This window comes from Microtus oregoni, unplaced genomic scaffold (assembly GCF_018167655.1).
Source record: "Microtus oregoni isolate MIOR12 unplaced genomic scaffold, Mior012 000001F_ref0000356, whole genome shotgun sequence".
In the NCBI taxonomy this organism is placed as follows: Eukaryota; Metazoa; Chordata; class Mammalia; order Rodentia; family Cricetidae; genus Microtus; species Microtus oregoni.
The window spans coordinates 76,653,608-76,674,450 of NW_024543060.1; the positions used below are offsets into that span (position 1 = coordinate 76,653,608).

At 39.8% G+C, this 20,843-nt stretch overlaps 1 protein-coding gene across 1 annotated transcript in view; it reads left to right on the plus strand.

The window, feature by feature from the left end:
* Tmtc2 (transmembrane O-mannosyltransferase targeting cadherins 2) overlaps positions 1–20,843 on the plus strand; it is a 375,422-nt gene that overhangs the window by 103,452 nt on the left and 251,127 nt on the right. The gene's annotated exons all lie outside the window — the stretch shown is intronic.

Below are 20,843 nucleotides of genomic sequence, written 5' to 3' on the forward strand. Positions count from 1 at the left end.
CGGGAGTTAGAGGAAAAACCCAGTTGTAAACTATAAAGATAATCCCAGACCAGCAGAACTTCAGGATTGTGGACAGTTGGAATGTCGCCAATCCTTACAATATCTTGGGCTAGCTTTAGTCTGGTTGGTCGCCATTCGTTACCTTTTCAATGTGTTAGCAGATCTCTAGCTTCCGCTAACCTCTCATTAAGAATGTAATCCAGTAAAACCATAGAATTTCCCCAGTTTTGCTATTATGGACCTGTCTGGTATTTACAGCAAAGCATTTGGAAAATACCTTAATACTAGTTCCTTCCTTCCTTCCTTCCTTCCTTCCTTCCTTCCTAACTTCCTTCTTTCCTTCCTTCCTTTTGGGTTCTATGCCTGTAAAAGTTATGTGACCACTTCCACATTGGAACACACCATTCTGAGCAGTGTGCTTTTTGCTGCCTGTGGTCACTTGTATTAGGCTCAGCATAAACTCTATTTCCTTTCATATGAGAACTATGTTTTGCGTCCACTGAAAGGTTGACTCTCAACTGTCCCAGGAAACTTGAAACAATGGTGATTAAATTTTGGTTTTAGTAACAAAGAACAGACTTTTGTAAGAGACACAGTGGTGTTGTATACGGTAAAACAGTGCTCTTTGGTACTGTCTTTTCATAAACAAAGGAGATGTTTTATAAAGTAACAGTTTATATTTATGCGTATCGATAGCAATTTAAAATTGAAAATTTCATTTTTAGGAGGAGTAACTTATTCCACCAATGCATGGCACAGTGTCTTTGATATTCTGGAAATGTCAAGGTGAACGATAAAGTTATTATCTTTGGGATGTATGCTATGTGACAGGGAAACAGAGATGCCAGCAGGTAAAACAAAATCCAACCACCGCTGGATATGCATATTGGGCTCCGAAGTCCGCAAGAGGGAAAATATTGCAGGGAAACCAGGATCCCCGAGTCCAGTTTAAGATACCTCAGATGGCAGCTACCAGAGTGGTGCACGACTGTCCCTTCCTCCTTTCGTGACGGTGCTTGCTGTTTAAGACGAGAACAGTTCAGTGTTCTCTTGTCACACTGAAGATGACTTACGTAGAAAAGAATCCTGACTGCTCGCTCTGGCATGAGTGTTTCAGTTCAGGTCCTCTTCAGTTGCCTACAGGGAACAGCTGAACAGCGAAGTGGTCGACTTTGACAGTAAACTTCGTTTTGATTCCAAGCAGAGTGGAGTAGCGGGACAGGACTGTAGAGACCCTTTAGTGCACGGTTTGTGTATACGCTTTATTGGTTCCTGAAAACCCCACCTTTCATAGCTCCTCCTACAGAATCATTTCCACTTCAAGAGGTCTCCCAGATGTAGGCTTGTTGAATTCGAAGGGATTGCTAAGTAGGTCTTCAAATTCCAGATTGCTAATGGAAAACACGGAAATATTCTAGAAACAAACTTGCCACACCTCACTCATGTGAGGTTTAAGTCTATGGGATAGGTACGGAAGGAAGTTTGTGTTCGCTGCCAGATGAATTTTCTTTTTGTGAAAGGATTCACCCAGGGTTCCTTTAATTAGGTAGCTTACCCAGTGTGCTTAAGTGTTTGTTTCCAGACCATTAACTCCTTGACGGAAGATTGGAGAGGCAGAGAGCTTATTAGACCACAGTGTCTGAAACAAACCTCTAAATCTTACTGTTCATAATGGAGCCAAAAGAAAGACAGCTAATTCCCTTATTTTCACCCTCACTTGTTGAGAGAATGCCATCTGATTTTCATATCAGGTGAGAGTACTAATACGGGAAAATACATTCACTAAGTGTCATAGTTACATATTGCCCAAATATGAGCGTAGATGCATCCAGGGGGGGGGGCGGAATCTATGCTTCTATGATTGACACAAAGAAGAGCTCATGAATCTGTTTCCGTATCCTAAGAAATTCTATTTGTGAGAGTGGGTCAGAGTTAAGTGTGGGACAGAATCTACCATCACAGAAATCGTTAATAAGCATAACACGTTAGTTTGGAAAAAACATGTCAGTGATTCTCAACCTGTGGGTCAGGAAGGACCCCTTTGGGTCACATATCAGACATCCTGCATATCAGATACTTACATGATGATTCATAGCAGTAGCAAAATTATAGTTGTGAAGCTGGAAGAACATAATTTTATGGTTGGAGTTAACTGGATTAAAGGGTCGCAGCCTTCAGAAGGCTGAGAACCGCTGGCAAAAGTAGACAAGGGACAGGGTTTAGTACCCTAGAGGTGATGAGGTCTCCTAGCAACCAATTTAAATTGAGAGTTAGTGTGGGGGAAAATAGTGTGTGCAATAATAATTATAAATAAATGAAAATAAAGTGAAACTGAAATAGACTGGATGGATAATTGAAAACAGAATTATCCAGCTCTTGCTTGTAGCTCTCTGCAACTTATTCGGCCTTTTATAGAGTATCCTTTGGAAATCTTCAAGTCTCATTTGAGTCTGTTTACTAATGGCTCGTATGGACTTTAATTGGATGCAGAAATTTGGCATCCCTAGATTCAGGTTTTGAAAAAAAAATGCTTGTAGCTACCTCTCGGGGGAATAAAAAGCTATAGAAAATACTAATAAAAGTTGAGCCAAAATTTCATTAAGATTCCAGATACTTCCCAGTAGAATTTATTAACTAGATTATCTAAAAACAACATGAACTTCTTGGAAAAGTTTCAGAAGTGGAAAATATATGGTGATATTGTTAGTGCACAATACATCATTTCAAAAACTGTTTTTCTCAAAATTGTTATGTTTTCTTGAAAAATGCTCGACAGTATAATTTTATTTCTCGCTCTAAGGAGGTAACATGTTAATGACAAATAGCTTGCTTGCTTAGTGCTTTGTAGTTTTAAAAAACCCTTTTATGTTTATAATCTTACTTAATCTTTAAAATAACCATTTAGCAAAAATAATTATTGCTGCCAGTTCGTAGATAGGAAAGTGAAGTGGAGCATTAAAAAATTAATGATTAAGCATTACAGACCCTCACTCCTTCATTTTGCTCATTTATTTCTCAGACACCTATTGATCACCTGTACATGCTGAAAGAACCTCTGTTGATAATGGAGTCCAAACCCATGCTTGTGTCTTCCAATGTCTCTCTCAGTATGCTTCCCCTAGAATTTTTGCTCTTAAACGTTGTCCAGAATTTTCTGACCTATTACAATAATTTCTTTAAAAATGAAGCAAACCTAGACAGAGTGTAACTTTTTTGTTGTTGTCGTTGTAGTGGATAAATTTAATTTTCTCCTGTGTTTGAACTTTTCTGTACAGTATATCTCCCTTGCCGTGATCTTTCTTTAGTTTCAATTGTGTCTTGCAGACTGTGGTGTGAATGTTGCCTGAGAAATCCCAGAAGTAAATGACAGCTAGGTTTTAAACAATGTGTCACTCTGAGAATAATTATAATGACTCACTAAGCTATCCAAATTCTCCCTGTCAGTTTGTAGATCAGCCTTCTGTCCCCTGTATTCTTACCTTGTGTGCTTTTCCCCTTTGGGTTACTTAGTAGCCATAGTTTAGTTTGTCAGATTCACCATGGCAGTGTTACACTGCTTATGGTCATGTGACCCAATATTGCTTGCCAACAGCCTTAAGGCAGAAAAAGTAGCCATCACAGGGATTTGAATATTTTTTATGAGAAGTATTAAAATAATGATTCTCAACCTTCCTAATGCGGTGACCCTTTAATATAGTTCCTCAAGTTGTGGTGAGCCCCCAGCCATAAAATTATTTCCATTGCTATGTTATAACTGTAATTTTGCTACTGCTATGAGTCATAATCTGTATTTTCCAATGGTCTCGAAGGGGTCCTGAGCCATAGATGAACCACTGCCTTAGAGCATTTCCTTTAAGTGAATAGGTGGCTTTATCATTGATGTTGAACATACAGAGCAGAGGGTAAAGAATTCGGTGCAGTCTGTAGTTTTAGGTGTCCTGTGAGCATTGTTGAGCACATGCTGTGGAGAACGGTAAGCTAATGCATAGGTCTCATAATCAGCCTATTGTTTAAAATGCAAATTTGCATAAGCAAAAGTTTTTTCCTTGCTATGCTATGTCAAATTATTATAATCAGCCTGTTGTTTAAAATGCAAATTTACTTAGGCAAAAGTTTTTCCTTTACTATGTCAAATTAATATTAGATAATTTCAAATGAGGATGATCAAAATACAAGTGTTGAATTTTATTGTATTGAGTCTTTCAAACTTTGATTTTTTTTGCCTGAAACATTTCCTGACTTTTTTTTTTTTTAAAGGAAGGGAAGTTGGGTGGGGGAAAAGAGAAAGAAGAAAATCTTTATCACTAGGTCCTGAGTAAAACAGAAGTTTCAAAAATATTCGTGAATTTTTTTTCTTATAACTTTCATTTGTGTGTATTTATATGGTGGGCTGGTATGTGAATATCAGTGCCTTTTACTGCAAAGGCCAGGGGAACTAGAGGTGCAGGGGTGCTGGTAATCAAACTACATTTCTTTGGAAGAATAGTACATGCTCTTTACCATTGAGCCGTATCTCTAGCCCTCAACAATATTTTCAAATTGCCATGTGTTTAGTTCCTGTTATGATTGTTCGTACAAGCCACACCCACTCCCTCCCCCATCGGCTGAGGCAGGCTGATCGTCAGTTTCCTGCCTGAGCTCTCTCTCTTTTTCGTCTTCCTCTCAGAGAGGCAGCTTTCCTTCTGCCTCTCTCCCCACTTCTCCTCCCCCCCTTTCTCTCTCTCTGTCCTCTTCTCCTTCTCCCCCCCCCAAGTAAAAAATATCCAATTCTATTCTGTATGATATGTCTGTCCATATGTCTCCCACCCGCTCGCCTGCCCAGCCACTCGCTCCTGGGAACCTGCACCTTCTGGGGACTCACTGTCGCCAGGACCAGCCCAGCGCTGCATGGCTGGGCCCTGCCCCTGGGCTGGCAGCTCTCCTGGTCAGGGACCCACTGCTCGGTTCCCACAGGCAAATCGTAACAGTTCTAGTAAGTGAATGCTTTTGTAGTAAGGATATGAAGCCATTACAAATGATCACAAGAAATTTGTGCTGGTCACAGGGAGAGGTTTCAGACGTTGATTCAATGAATATTTTGAGCATTGCCTTATCTTTGTGCTTAGGATTTTAGAAACACCAAAAAAAAAAAAAAGAAAGAAAAGAGAAAAAAAATGGAACAAAGCACAGATCTGCCTCTCCCTATTAATTTAACCTGGTCGGGGGAAGACAAGGTATCTGCCATATTGAGGGAGTAAAAGTGAGGGAGACAGGTCTGCCTGGCTTAACAGAAGACCTGAATAACCCACTGTGTGCAGATGTGGTAAAGAAGAGGGAGACCTTCCTCTACAGCAGAGGTTTGTGACCCTCCTAATGCTGGACTCTTCAAAATAGTTTCTCCTGTTCTGGCGACCCCCAACTTTAAAATTATGTTGTTGCAGCTTCATACCTGGAACTTTGCTACTATTACAAATCATATTGTAAATATCTACGTTTTCCGAATGTCTTAGGGGTCCCTTGTGAAAGGGTCATTTGACGCCGTCCCCCTCCAAGGGGTCTAAATCTGCAGGTTGAGAGACCCTCTGTGTTAGAGGACCAAGAGGTTCCTGTAGGGAGATGGCCATTCTGAGCCGGTGTTGGAAAATTTTTAAGGAAGTGTAGAAAAATTCAGTCTTTAAATGTAATTTTCATTAGATTAAGGAAATCCTATTGCTTTGATATATTCTCACAAATACCTAATCAGTAACTAGGGTGTGTTCTGACTATTTTTGTCACAAGTGCCTGGCAGGGGTCGGGGCAGGAGCCACTTTGGTCAATCTGGGGAGAAGCTGCTGAAATCAGGTAGCACACCATTGGTTTTTTATGTTGCCAAGTCCCAAACACAGAAGCTGAAAGTTCCAAGCTCTCAGGACCAGAGGGTTATGGCTTCAAGCTTTCCAAGTCAGAGGCTAACTGCCCTAAGTGCTTAAGGCCGAAGTTTATTGCCCTAGACTTAGCATGGGGACCTCAAAGTCCCCAGGCTTCCAGTGTCAGGACTTTCAGCTATTCCAGCATCCAGCAGTTTGCCCTCTCAAAGGCTTTTACTGACCAAGACTCACAGTCCTTAGCTCTTCACTTCCGCCTTTGCTTCTCCACCGCTTTTTGCATCCAGTAGTCCCCCACCCCTTGCCTTCTCGGTCTCAGCTTCTTGTGGTTTCTGCTTTTGCTTTCCGAAGCTCCTCACTCATGCTCCCATATTACACCCCAGAGCTCTGGGAATCGGAGCACTTAGCTCTCAGCGGGTCTCTGATTGTTTGACATCCTCTGTCATAGTTCTGAGCTTTTGGTGACCTTATCTCCTGGTAACTGCTGCCTTGCCGCTGCTGCTGCCTGATGCTGCTGTAGCACCATGCCTTGACTCCCCCTGCAATTACTGCAGCCCGTTCTTTCCATGATGAAGACTAGAAGGAGGCAAAAGGCTGCTTGGGAGACTCCGTTGATGCTGTTGTAGCATTACTGGCAGGGGGTGTGAAGCCTCCCTTGTTAGCCCAGAGCATGTAGAAAAGGCCTGATTTTTTTTTTTTTTTTAAATATTTATTTATTTATTATGTATACAATATTCTTTCTGCGTGTATGCCTGAAGGCCAGAAGAGGGCACCAGACCTCATTACAGATGGTTGTGAGCCACCATGTGGTTGCTGGGAATTGAACTCAGGACCTTTGGAAGAGCACGCAATGCTCTTAACCGCTGAGCCATCTCTCCAGCCCCCCTGATTTTTTTTTTTTTTTTTTTTTTTTTTTTACTGAAAGAGGGATGCGTTCTGCTTGCACTTGGATTGTGATCCTGCCTGTCTCATCTTACCTTTCCATGTGCATGTGCCCAGCTTCTAGTTCTGTCCACTAGAGGCCTTGCTTTTGCACCAGTCTTGAGTTTACATAAGCAATCATAGAGGTATGTTCAATCACGGGAGGAGCCAAGAATTGCTTTAGAATGGATAGGGTCTTCAAGGTTCACAGAGCCCAACCTGATGGTACAACCCTGTAATACAGCAGAAGCAGTGAACTGGGTGTTAAAGGCTACCTTGAGGTACAGAATTTGCTCAGGACCACTATAAGTAAGTTTTGTGAGGCACTTTGCTCTAGATATTGAGAGGAGATGTTAATTAGGTCTGTGGGTAGTTGATGAGTTGGAAGACCAAAGTATGATCACTTGGTTATAGATCATATTTTCACTAAAGTTTATGATTTTCCAACTGCTATGGTCAAAGAAACTTGTACTGATTACAGTCAAATGTTAGGTCTTTATTTTCTTTAAACTATAGTGGATGAGATTTTCCTTTATCTTTTATGCAAAAGCAGTGGTCCCATGCGTGGTGCGAGAGGTCCTTCTGTCTATGTGTTACTTTATTGGTTAATGAATAAAGCTGTTTAGGCCAGTGGCTTAGCAGAATAGGGCAAGGCGGGAATTCTGAGCAGATAGAGGAGAGAGTAGGTGGAGTCAAGGAGAAGTCATGAAGCCACCACAGGAGACGGTCACAGGAGACAGCCATTGGATGGAAACTTACTGGTAGGCCACAACCAAGTGGCGATACATGGATTAATAGAAATGGTTTAATTTAAGATGTAAGTGCTAGCTAGCAATACACTTAGACTATTGGCCAAACAGTATTGCAAATAATATAGTTTCTGTGTGATTATTTCATGTCTGTGTAACTGGGAAGCAACAAACAGGCACTGTCAACACATGAGTTCACATTGCATTGTCTTTTTGTTGTAAACATGGAAATTTTTACATTAATAGAATGATTATAAAAGGAGGCCAACATTTCACAAACAACGTATTGATACCCAAATTGAGTCTGAGATATCTTCTTTTATTAAGAACCTTTATACTTCTAGTAGGATACCTAATGAAATGGAAATTAATTGTTCTCATTTATTTTACGGAAAATTTTTGCTGACCCTCTGTTTTGTGTTAGGCATTCATTATTGGCAGGGAGTGTGCCTTGTTCCTAATAAGGACTATACTCATTTAAATAAATGTGACTTTGAGTGACGTATTTTATATTTAGTAAGAATTGATTGATTTGATTGCTCGCTATTCACCTTAATGTGTCATTTTGCATAATTATAATCCATGCTATTACAAAAGTGGAAATGTAAAAATGTACACTGTTTATTTTTAAGACTATTTTGAGGAAAGCACCTCGATGATTTATTGCTTTCAATGAAGTGACATAGTGAGCTTTGTATATTATAGGGATTTTTTAGAAACTCAAAATACAGTTCTTTGCAGGCACTGAGAGTAACATGAGGTAGGAGCCTATGAATCAATGACCCTTTTATGATATAAAATGAACTACCAGGCATAAGTGAAACTGCTGCACTTTTGAAACCTCGCTTGCATTTTCTGTATTATGCTCTGCATCCTACAACACCTTAGCATGAAATTTTAGGAAAACATGGAAGACATTAGCGCTTTACTTTTTCTCCCTTGATTTCCACTTCCTCTTACTTACTGAAACAGTGGTAAGATCAGTATTCACAGCCATCTAAGGCTAGCTGTTACCGTGTGTTGTTTTAACCGCTTCTCCCTGTAATAATAGCCATTATGCTGAGAAATTGATTCATGAAACATTAAATTTCTTGGGAGTTAAAAAAAAAGTCACATGAGAAATAAGGGATTTATTTTTAAAGTAACAGCCAATTTGGAAATTGGTATGTCGTACAACCTCTTCTTTTAAGGGAGACTTCGACAGATAGAGCTGACTCTTGTGTGGAACAGGTATTTAAGGTGACATTGAATCAATTCACAATGTAGATAGAGCTAAAACCAAGTGGAGTTTTATTAACTTAATCTATTGAACATTTCTTGTACCTGTGGAGCAGCGATGTCTAGGACAGTTACTACAGAGTTCTTTTCCCATTTTATATATGATAGAAGGTTGGCTCCGTAGGCTTCCTGAAGCCCAAGTCAAGTGAGATGAGATATTTTTCTCTTGCTCTGCTTTCCTTTTTCTCTTCCTTATTTTTTCTGAAGTTCTTGCAAGTCTATGGAAAAATAGTAAGAATTGAATAATTGCTTTTCTTAAACCAAACAACGTGGCAGGTGCAGAGCATGGATTATTTTAAAACATTCTTGCACAAAATTTCAAAAGTAGTGAAATGACTTTTACCTTTTACTTCTAGAAGAAGCTGGTTTGATGCTCCTATTAGATTTAGCTCATGAATATGTTTAACTTATTTGATATGATATTGTGAAGTCCTAATGTTAATCATTTTGTGGCTTAGATTAAAAGAAAGTCAGGTTAATATATTCACAATTCCCCAATCTTGGTGTAATCTTCAGGGGTCCCCAGCCTGTATTCCAGGCATCTTTAGGGGTCCCTTTGTTGTGCTGTGTCACAGTCACAGTGTCCTTCTCCTTCACACTGTTCCTTGTGATGCCACAGAGGAGTCAGCGGCTCTCTCTGTGGAGCAAGAGCCTGCCAGGTATTCAAGGCAAAGATCTCATTAGCATTAAAAATATCCTGTTTTGGGTAAATACTCTATTTTCCTTGCTCAGATATATATTTACTTCGAAGTCTAGCCATTCCAGCCACCATTCTGTTGTACAAAATTTTATCAATGACACATCTAAAACATGGCCCTAAACTGAGCATCACTGAGACTCCTGCCTCCCTGATCTCTATTTCTATAGGTTCACAAGGCCTTCTGGAAGCCAGTCTACACTGCTGGGCATGGGTAATGTTTTCTTATATGCTCTTAAACTTCAGTTCCTCTTATTTTTTGTATATACAGTCATATTTTTTTGCCATAGTTTTAAGATTTACTTTAACAAATAAATATCTGCTTATTGATATCATGGCCATGGGTGGTTCAGCTGATAGTTTCCTCCAAGCCTGATTGAGCTTGTTTGCCAGTGCTTACATCGCAGTAGGTACTGGTTAGTGCTCATTCTCCATGTGTCGTATGGAAGCTTGTATTTCATGTGGTGTCATGCTACCATGATGTGATGCTGCTATCACAGGGGATGGCAAGGAATAAGACGAAGAACATTACTGCCAATTATGCCGGATTATGAGCTGCTGGCCTTTCGGCTCTCATAGCAATATGTAAGGAACAGGTACTGTCACATGTAAAGAGAGCCTGGTTTACAGAGATCAAGTAACTTGCTCATGGTGACCTGCTGAGGTGGAGTTCCAGCAATGCAAGTTGACTAATATGCTTGCAAAGTCTGTTTTATAATGAACTCTGTTGGGCATAACAGGGTAGAGGATTTAAGGTGGTGGAGGGTCCAGGGCGGGGGGGGGGGCGGGAGAATTTGTTTTTAGCATAGATGAGATGGGCTTTTGAAGATATTTCTAGAAGAGAAGCTCTCACTGTGTAGAGATTGGGGCAAGAGCATTCGGACTGCATGCTGCTGTTTCAATTGTCTACATAAGCCTCTGAGAACTATGAGAACAGATGTCGTCTGAAGTGCTGTGCAGGAAAGCGTCCTCGTGGAACGAGCACGTGTTACTGGCAGGTAGTGTAAAATCACGAGTGGCTCTTGAGTAGACATTGTCTGTAGCTGTCTAATTTCTCAATATCATCTTGTAGTGATACACAGGTAAGATTCTGAGAAAGGAAGAGAAGACTCAGGAGGGAAATGGATTGGGGGATGTTTCAAGTAATTAAATTCAAAAGCACAAAAGGCAGAATTGCTAAATATTAGAATAAGGGTCAAGGACAGAGACAAAAAGACAGCACTGTGTGTGTGGCTTGACTTTTCAAATCAAGTGAAGACTGGATTAAGTGAGGTTGCAGTTAGACACAAGCATGCTGATTGCAGGAAAGATGGTTGGCCTTTCAGCATTTTGCATTTGAAATACTGCACCCTAGAGCCCTGCATAGACTTGTGAACAGAGACATAGATCTGAACATGAGTTCCACGTGTTCTGAACTCCATTAGTAAGCAGTAGGTGCCCAGTGGGAGAGGGCAGAGCAAGGACACAAAGGTGGGATATGAGACACTGGAGTTGCGACTTTGAGGCTGGGTGATTGCTAATGACATTTTCTGAACGTACTGTACGATGACAGTCATTGACCTGATTGTTTTCTGAAGAATGTTGAAAACAGTTAATTTAAATTCTTTGTTTGTGTCTTTCCTTTATTTGCGTTTTTACATTATACTGTACTCCTTGTGTGGGTCAGCATCAAACACTTAATTACTGAGACAAGAGTCTGATTTTATTGTCTTGCCTTCTATACCCTGTTTCATTTGGTTTACAGCCATCATGGCCCTTTACTGACCACTCCCCTTTAAATCTACAATTTTACTGTGTCCACGTCACGTTTTTAAAGGCCCTATTTAGTTATCTTATGTAGTTTTTCCCAATCTTACATATGCTTCACTACCAGGTTCTGATACCCACCAATTCTTGCTCTAAAGCAGGTTAAAATTCTATTTATGGCTGATTATTAAAATATGGCGCAACTTAATGTAGTTTGCAGTGATTTATTTGAGAGTCTTGTGTGGTCTTTACATTCTTCATAACCCACAGGCAAAAATGCTTTTGGCAATGTATCAGGCTTATTAGTGTTTAGTTTATTAATGGCTTATTACATGTGGATGTATTCATGGACCTTCTGCTTTTAAATGCCACATTTTTAATTTTTGAGAAATTTAGAGAAACAAATAAGAACTCCCCTGGGGCCTGATCTGACCTTACATTTAACATTTACAGAGTAAATACAGCTCCTCTGACATTTAGGGTCAAGAATTGAATTCTCTATTATCTTTGAATTTTAATGGGATCACACCAGACGGTCTCCATTGTGGTTTATGCATGGAAATCTCCACTTCAAGTTTTATTGATGTTGGCATCTGCGCTGCTCAAGATAAATACATTTTTGCTTACTCTATCCCTGAAAGAAGCAGGGGTGGAAGTTTGTAGGCCAAAACATTTAATTAACTGCACAGTGAAGGTGTCACCCAGCAAATCTGAAGTGTCTAGCATGCTTGAGCTTGACATGTGCAATCATTCTGAAGGATAATGCCATCCATGCCCAGGAGAGAGGACCAGCGTCATCGTTAGTATCTTTTAGCCAGGCAGACTCTATGCAGTTGCGTGGGCTGAGGTTGTTGTAGGAGAGATTTAGTCTTTTCTTCCATTTTCTTCTGATGGAGAATCTATTTAGCTTAATAATTCTCACATACATAAGCTGATGGTGGTTGCCTGTGCACTTGCACAAGTGACCATAGACTGATAGAGTAAACACAATTCAGATCGCTAGCTAGAAAACTGTAAATGAATATACTTTTCCCCCCTAAGGGGTAGTTGTTCATTTGTACATTTTTGTTGAGTTAAACATGCTATTTTCCCTCACTCTTTGTATAGGAAATATATATGCCCCAGGATGTCAGGCTAAATCTGTTTTAAAATGACCACGTATAACAGTAGCTGAAATTTGCTCAGCAAAGTTCCAACAGTACAGACTTCATTTAAAATTCAGAGACACTCATTCAATATGCGTATGCAGCACATGCGGGTCCCTCAGCCTCGGGTCAAGGGCTACCTTCATATTTGTTGATTCTTTGAGCATCTCTGAGATTTTGGGTGGCTGCCAGGAAGTGCCTTTCAAAATGCATAGATGGATAGATGGGGCCCTTGTGGTTTTTTTTTTTCTTCCGTTTTTCTTTAAATGTTCTGTCCTCTGGATTGCAGCATGAGTTTGCATTAAGATATAGCATATGCAGAGACCCAGAGTCAAACATTATGTCAAGATTGGGGAAGCCTGTTGGAGAGAGGGAGGAAGGATTATAGGAGCCAGAGGGGTCCAGGACATCACAAGGAAACCCACAGAATCAACTACTTCAAAGGGGCTCACAGAGACTGAACTCACAAGCAGGGAACCTGTATGGACTGTCCTAGGCCCTCTGCGTACATATGATAGTTGAGTACCTTGGTCTTCTTGTGGGACTCTTAACAATGGAGACAGGGATTGTCTCTGACTCTTTTATTGGCTTTTAGGACTGTTCCTCTTTCTGGGTTGCCTTGCTCAGCCTTAATATAAGGATAGGTATTTAGTCTTACTGCAACTTGATATGCCATGTTTTGTTGAGATCCTTGGGAGACCTGCCCTTTTCTGAACAGAAAAGAGGAAGGAAGGGATAGCGGAAGAGCAAAGGGGAGGAACTGGGAGAAGAGGAAGGCAAACATGTGGCTGAGATGTAAAATTAATCAATAAATATCTTTTAATAAGATATAGCAAGTGATTAGAATCTTCCTGAATGGATAAGCAGGTAGATCATTACCTTGGGGCCTCCAACAATTGCTATTTTTATTTCAAGACGAGGAAATCCATTTAAAAATGGGAAGGGTGGGTCCGCAGGGCAGTAGCTTTTGAATGTCTTTCTAATTTTAACATTAAGTATAGATGGGGGAATTTGAGAAGATCCTCCTTAGGGAGGAAGGTGTGATACATTGGGTCTTGAAATACCAGACTTTTCTTCTGCTTATTCTCACCCAGAGTTTAGAAATAGCTCAGGCTGACCTGTTGAACTAGATACATAACAGTCGATAAACACTCAAACAAAACTCAACAGAACCCATGTGCTTTTATTTTTATTTGCCATAGTTAATAATTAAAGGTGCTTATCCTTGCAAGTTATGATCATGGATTGAGCCAAAAAATGATTTCATCAAGTGGATATTACACAGATTTTTGGCTGTCCACAAAACACTTAGGTTTTGCTATTGTTTTTGTGGCAATACTTTAAAGATCTCTCACATTTGCAAAGAGAAAGGCAGTTTAGGAGGCTTGCCATGTTGCCGAGACTGCTGATAGATCTCTGGAAGGATCGGGGCCCATTCATGAAGAATCCTTAATTCATCCAGCAGAAAACACTTGGCTTTGTAGTACTCAGGTATTTGACAGTGCATTAGGAAAGATTATGTAATTTTAGTGTCTTCGTGCCCAACTGAAACCTCCAGAAACACAGCACAGCGCCTTTTCTACACTGCATGAGAAAGTGGGTTCTACGTGAAGCCATCTGTCCTCCACTCCGACCATCACAGAGTGAGTCAGATTCCTTAATTGCCATTCAATTATCTAATATGAAAGTTATTAGATATCTGAATTTCTGTCAGTCACAGCATGAAGTGCCTGAATGAGTCATTTTTTCCTTGTGCTGAGAACCATGGAATTGCTATCCGTCTCTTAGACCACCCCCCCAATCAAACCACCATTTCTGAGACTGTCTAGCACCAGGACCATTAGCAATTAAACATGCAGATGTGATTCAAGCTCATTGTGGCCCATAGACTTGGCTAATATTTTTTCATTTCTCTAACAACAGACTGAATGGGGAGGGACCAAAAGTCACAAAACGATGGAGGAGCTTCTTTACTTCTGTTGCTTGTTTGATTTTTAAGACAGTATCTTATTATGCAGCCCAGGCTCACCTGGATTTTGTGATCCTCTCTCTCAGCCTTCCCGGTGCTGGGATTATAGGTATCTACCACTCCTTCTGGCCAGGGTGACTTTTGAAAGTAATTTTTTCCTTTTATTTCATTTATTTGTGTATATGTGTGTGTCCAAACTTTGCAAAACAGTAGTCATTTTGTTGAAATTTTTTTAATTTTAAGTGACAAATATTTGTTCACATTTATAGCATGTGATATTTCTGTCCCTGTGGTACATATTGTGTGGTGCTCAGATTGTGGCACACCAGAGTTCTCAGGCATATCATTTCTCAGAGGTGAAGGCATTTGAAATCTTTCTCAATTGGTTCAGTGGTAAAGGTGTTTGTAGCCAAACCTGACGACCTGGTTTGTTCCCAGGAGCACATGATGGAAGTAGAGAGCTGACTCTGACATGTTGTCATCAGACTTTAGTGTACACCATTCTGTGTTCTGTATGTATGCGCGTGCGCATCTCTGTGTGTATTTGTGTGCACATGTGCATGCACAAATAATTAAATGTAAAGAAAGCATTTAAAAAATTCTTTTCTCTAGCTGTTTTTAAGCATATGACATATTATCAATATTATCCTACTTTTCAATAGAGCATAAGGCAGGCCTTATTTCTTCTCTCTAAGTGTCAGCCATTGATCAATAAAGAATTGTTCTTTATTATGTGCAATTCCAGTACCTAAGAGCTTATCTTATGCTAGAGTCTATTTGAGTTGATGTTATTGTGATAATGTTTTTAGGACTCCAGCCCTCGGTCTAGCAGTTCTGCTGGATTTGGTTTTGCATATAGCCTGTAATAATTTTTGAATGCGTAGCGACAGAAGGCCATTTGTTGGGTTAGAACTCATTGCTCTTGGCAAAGGACTAGAAGAATTACTGAGTGTGTGTCCTGTGAATCTTGTTCCTCATTGTTACTCATTAGGTCATTTGTGTCCCTAGGTATTAAACTTTGCCCATTTCCTCAGAGAGAGGATGCAGTGAGACCATAAAAGCACCCACCCCTGTGACTCCAGAGTGAAGACTTCTCTGCTTTACTTCCAAAGAAGTCGTGTCTTTGATTAGATGCCCCCTGTAACTTAGCCATTTAAACTCTGGATTCACATCCTTTGCCCATCTTCATTTTCACGGGAATGCTTCACTGTGATGGAATACACCACTTGTTCTTGAATGCCTGTGTTGACCTTTCTGATAGTAGAAAAAATTTAGGACTCTTATTTCTATTCATTCTACTGAGGTTGATATTTCTTGGAGCCAGCCTGGCAGCTAGCGAATATATGGTCTACATTAAAGCCGAGAAGAATCTGGAGTTCTGATCTTAAGATGGTGATCAAGTGTCTCGTGTTCCATGATTGTCTTTTTATTCAGTATCTTTATCTCATTTTTTCTTAATCATGAAAATACCTTTACACTTTTTTTGAAATACAATTTTAACTTTTGTACCTCCCAGCCCTGTTTTATATTTTACATTATGAATTTCTGGGGGAATTACTGACTTTTAAAAAGCTTTTTAAGCTAATAGGTACAAAAACTACTATTCAAAATAACTCCACTTTGTCATATATATATATATATATGTATATATATCCATTTTAAAAAATCCTACTGCCTTTCTTTGTCAAGGCAAATATTTCCAGATCAATCTTTCCTATGGAGAACTCAACTGTAATGTTAGATACAATTTTGTGTAACTGTATCTATCTAATTGGCCAAGTGGTAGCAATATAGACCTTTATGAAATGCAAAAGTTTTTTTTAAGAGAAAAAGTTATTTTTCTAAGTCATTGGTAGCAGTGAGAGGGGATATGGGTGAGGTGTCTGTTTATTCCATGTATAAGAGGAACGGCATCTCCATGAACATTTTGAGTTTTCTCTGAATCTCTAGAAATGCACCGTCTAGAAGTGCCAACATATAGTTTCTTAGATATTAAATAAACAGTGTTTATTTTTTCTAGCATGTTCAACAACCATTGCCTTCCATTCTGAACCTTTTAGAATTTTATGATAATTTTATATTAACTTTGAAATTTATGATAATGTGTTGAAAGAGATACATCTGAACCTCCTTGATGCTAGTTATGAATTCATTTAATGTAAAAGTGCTGAACTGTTCACTTCATGGGAAATTATGCAGTTTTAAGCTTTACCCCAACGTCCAAAAATATGCATTGTACAAATTTTAGCTCAGTAGTAAGGTTTCAGGTTAGGTCTACAACCCTGGATAGAGGAAAAAAACACACACATAAAAATTGTTATGTAAAGGTAACTCAAGGATTAAATTCAGTAGAAAGTGACAGTTAAGTCCAACTTTTCTTAAGGATTAGACCAATGAATGTTCTATAGGAATTCATTCCCTTTATAGATGAGGGAAAGGAAGCTTAGACAAATTGAGAAGTTTTAATTTTATGTCTATTTGTTTGATAATGTATGCATTCAATAACTTGTTTGCTACACCCACATATTGTGGTAGGTATATGGAAATAAAAAAATAGATGTACAGATTGGGGCTATGAGTTTTATAGCTCAGTGGTTAGTATGCTTGCTCACAGAGCAGGGCAAAAGCTCCAGTTTATCCCTAAAGCTGGGGCAGGGAGAAGGAGACAGATAGATAGGGTGAGGGTTGCTTTTGCCTTGTGCCTTTGTCAGGCGTCTGTAAAATCCCACCCAGGAACTCTTTAATACAGTGGGACACTACTCAGCGCTACAAAGAAATGAGTGATCAAGTTCCAAGGAGCTATGGAGGAGCTGTAGCTATATGCAACTCGATGAAATGATTCCAACCTGAGAAATCTTCCATTTGATATGCTATCAAAGGCTTGGAGCCTGTGAAAGACCATCATCTGCCAGTGTTAAGGAAAAGTGCAGAGGTAAGTGGAAGAAAATGGATTTGAAGGGCAGTGTAGTTACCCGATGATTCTCTATCAGTAGATTCTTTATTCCCCAAGCCTGAAGGAATGCAAAGCACCAAAAGTGGACTCTAAGGTGATCCATGGATCTCGGGCTCATTGATTGCTCTAAACGTTCTTTTCATAAAAGCCCACCTTTGTTGTAGTCTATTTTTCTTCCTCCTTTGAGGGGAGATTATCTACAAAGACGAGGAAAACTTTATGAAATCAGAGTAAAGCTCAGCTTTAATAGTACTGATTAATATAGGTTGTAATGTATTCCACTTGTATACATATTGAACCAGATCAGTCTCTGTAGCCAAATGTCGTTTGGGTGATGATGCGGCCGACCTAATTTTCACTATACATATAGCTCCTTTAAATTCTCAGTAACAAATGGTGAGTTTGGCAGCTTTCCTAAAAGGAGGTGCCACATTCTTGAAATAGCTTTATGCAAATATGAGTGACTCTCCTGTTGTGTCACAGTTGCCTTGTCCTTAGAGTATCCAGGCACAGTGCAGTATATGGCGACGTTCCTTTTCCATGTGGTGGTCTGCCGGTGGTCAAACACATTAACTCCCTTTCGTGCAGTCTGGGAGCGATTCTACAGTCTGGGGCAGGTGTTGAAGAAAATGCTAGCAAACCCAAAAAAGTAAGAGTGTAGAGGGCATACACTCTTACTTTAAAATGTCTCCTTTAAAATGGTGTTAAAACGGAAACAGAGGCTCAGCATTCTGAGGAATTTCAGTTGGATCTTTTTTTTTTTTTTTTTTTTTTTTCCCCCGAGACAGGGTTTCTCTATAGCTTTGGAGCCTGTCCTGGAACTGGCTCTTGTAGACCAGGCTGGCCTCGAACTCACAGAGATCCGCCTGCCTCTGCCTCCCGAGTACTGGGATTAAAGGTGTGCGCCACCACTACCCGGCCTTTCAGTTGGATCTTAATGCCTTTTCTTATTTCTTTTTAAAATTATATGCTTAATATTTTAATCTTTGTTTTACTTTCGAGACGGGAATCTTACTCCATCGAAATTCCTGGGAAGGAACTCTCTGTGTAGATCAGGCAAGGCTCTAACTCAGAGAGACATGCCCACTTCTGCCTTCCAAGTGCTGCCATTAAAAGGTGTGTGCCATTGTACTTGGCCTTCTTCAATATTGTGGTTTAGAGGTGATCCTGGGCATTTTCAAGACATGATTATAGCATCGGTTGAGCAAATATTAATTTAGTGATTCAGTGTGTGTGTGTGTGTGTGTGTGTGTGTGTGTGTGTGAATTTGCCATTGCTTGTGTGTGGAAGTCAGCGGATAAAATATTGGAAATGGCTATTTCCCATGTGAGAGCCCAGAGAGGAACGCAGGTTGTCTGCTTGGCAGCAGGTGCTTTTACCTGCAGAGTCTTTTCCTTGGCTGTCATAAGTTAATTCTCAGTATAACTCAATATGAGGTAATGCTTTACTTATTAAGGTAACAGGGATTGTTTCCACATCTATCTCTCCCTCCATAATTTAATGCATCTTGGCTTTCTCTCTTCTGTTGATGCAGTGTCTTGGTGAGGATGACCGTGACGTTTTGTTATGGTTTGTAGACATTCTGAGGAGCTGTTAGAATTTTTTCTCTCTATGGAAAAAGGTTTTTTAAAAACTTATTTTATCATAATTAGGCTGCCAGGTGTCACTTCTTCCTGTTCATATGAGAGCTGTGTGTGGCTTTCCAGCATTTACTGATGTGTTAAGAAATATTCAGTATGGTCTGAGGGAAAAAAAAACCTCAAAGTCTCTAGCTTAGATATATGTGTAAGTCTGAACAAATAATAATTAATGCGACTACTTTCATTCAGTGAAAGGCAGATAAAATTTATAGTTGGGAAATATGGAAATATTATATGATGTAGAATAATTCTGAAACTGTTGGTTGGCATTCATTCATGGGCGTACATACCCAGGTAGTCCTGCGGCTGAAATTGGGATGGGTGAACAATTAGTATTCGGGTCGTGTGCTCTGGTCCTAGATCTTGTTTGCTTGTTTATTTCCTAGTCTCTTCTATGCTTACTTTCCTGCCCCCGAAAAATAGATGCTTATGTATGATTATGAAGAGCTGGTCATGCTGTGACTTATTCTCTTACGGGTATATGGCTAGATCTTATAATTTCTATTCTATTACAGTATCTTGCACTTTGAAGAGAAGATGATAATTTAGTCCACAGGATGTGTCCAGAGTCATCTTTGAGTTTGCAGAAATTTAGTGGCCAGGGCAGGTAAGAGTAGAACTTTGAAACACTAATGAAAACCTGTGCTGTGGGTTTTTCAAAAGTGGCTTCCGGTTGTTTTATTTTTGCTGATTAACATGTCAAGCACAACCACGAGACACTGTTTAAAGGCAACAAGACAGAGAGCAGCTGAGGAAGTTGCTTGGAATCTTCCTCTAGTTTCCCATGCACGCCAAATGGGTGCGCACCCCACAATGAAATATGTAAAAAGAGATTTAGACACAAACGAACAAGCAGATAAGCCCCAGACACATAGGCAGTTGAGAAGCGTGTGTGCTTGTCTCCTTGTGATTTAGCTTTTACTCTGACTGCACAGGTGGGAACCTGAGATGCCTCCTTTAACTCCAAGCGGACATCAGAGACAACCTTCATTTGAAAAAGAAAGAAAGAAAGAAAGAAAGAAAGAAACTGAGATATAAATACCAGCTGATTCAGAAAATATTTAGAATGGGACCAAAACAGTTGGACATGTGGGAGGAGATCTTCATTGCTCTTACCTCCTCTCTGAACCCGAGTGCAAGGGCAGGCAGGATGGCCATATGCCATCAGCCGTGGGAGAGGGGAGAGACAGCGCAGAGCCAAGACCCAGGAGGGAGCAATGAGGGTGTTGGTAAAGTAACTTAGATTTTCCTGTTCAATGGACTCTTTTCACTCCTCCCGGGGCGCTTTGTCCCTCACTGAACCCCCTTTCTGCTCCTTGTGTATTTTATTGATAATCGCTTCCTTTTCTAATCCTTTCTCTTCTGGGCAGTCAATCTACTATTTCCCTGGCTGGGCAGGATGAGGAAAAACCTGAAGATTATCCCAAATGTGTATATTCATATATGATGGACAGTATATTTATTTACTCGAGGAATCAGATGGACTATTTTGGGGAATACAACTTGAGAAGCAGAAATTTTGTTTAAGAAGAATTTTTTTTTTCTGTTAGAGTTTTCACAGTTTTGTTACGTTTCATCAATATCTTTATAGTTTGTGCATTTGGTAACAGTGAAATACACACATGTATATAGAGAACACGCACATCTGCACATACATAATGTATATGCACACATACACACAGAACAGATACATATACATACACATACATACGTACACACAGACACACGTAATCCTCCACTTATTTGCCGACATCATTCCAGTTTTCTTCAATTTCAGGAAACAAAAGAGCAAAATGATAATGAATTGACAATTTTACCATAGCTTCCAAATGACTGGTTTCCGGTGGGGACGGTTGTCAGTCAAGGATTGACAGAAGATAGCTCTGGGTTGAGGAAAGCTTG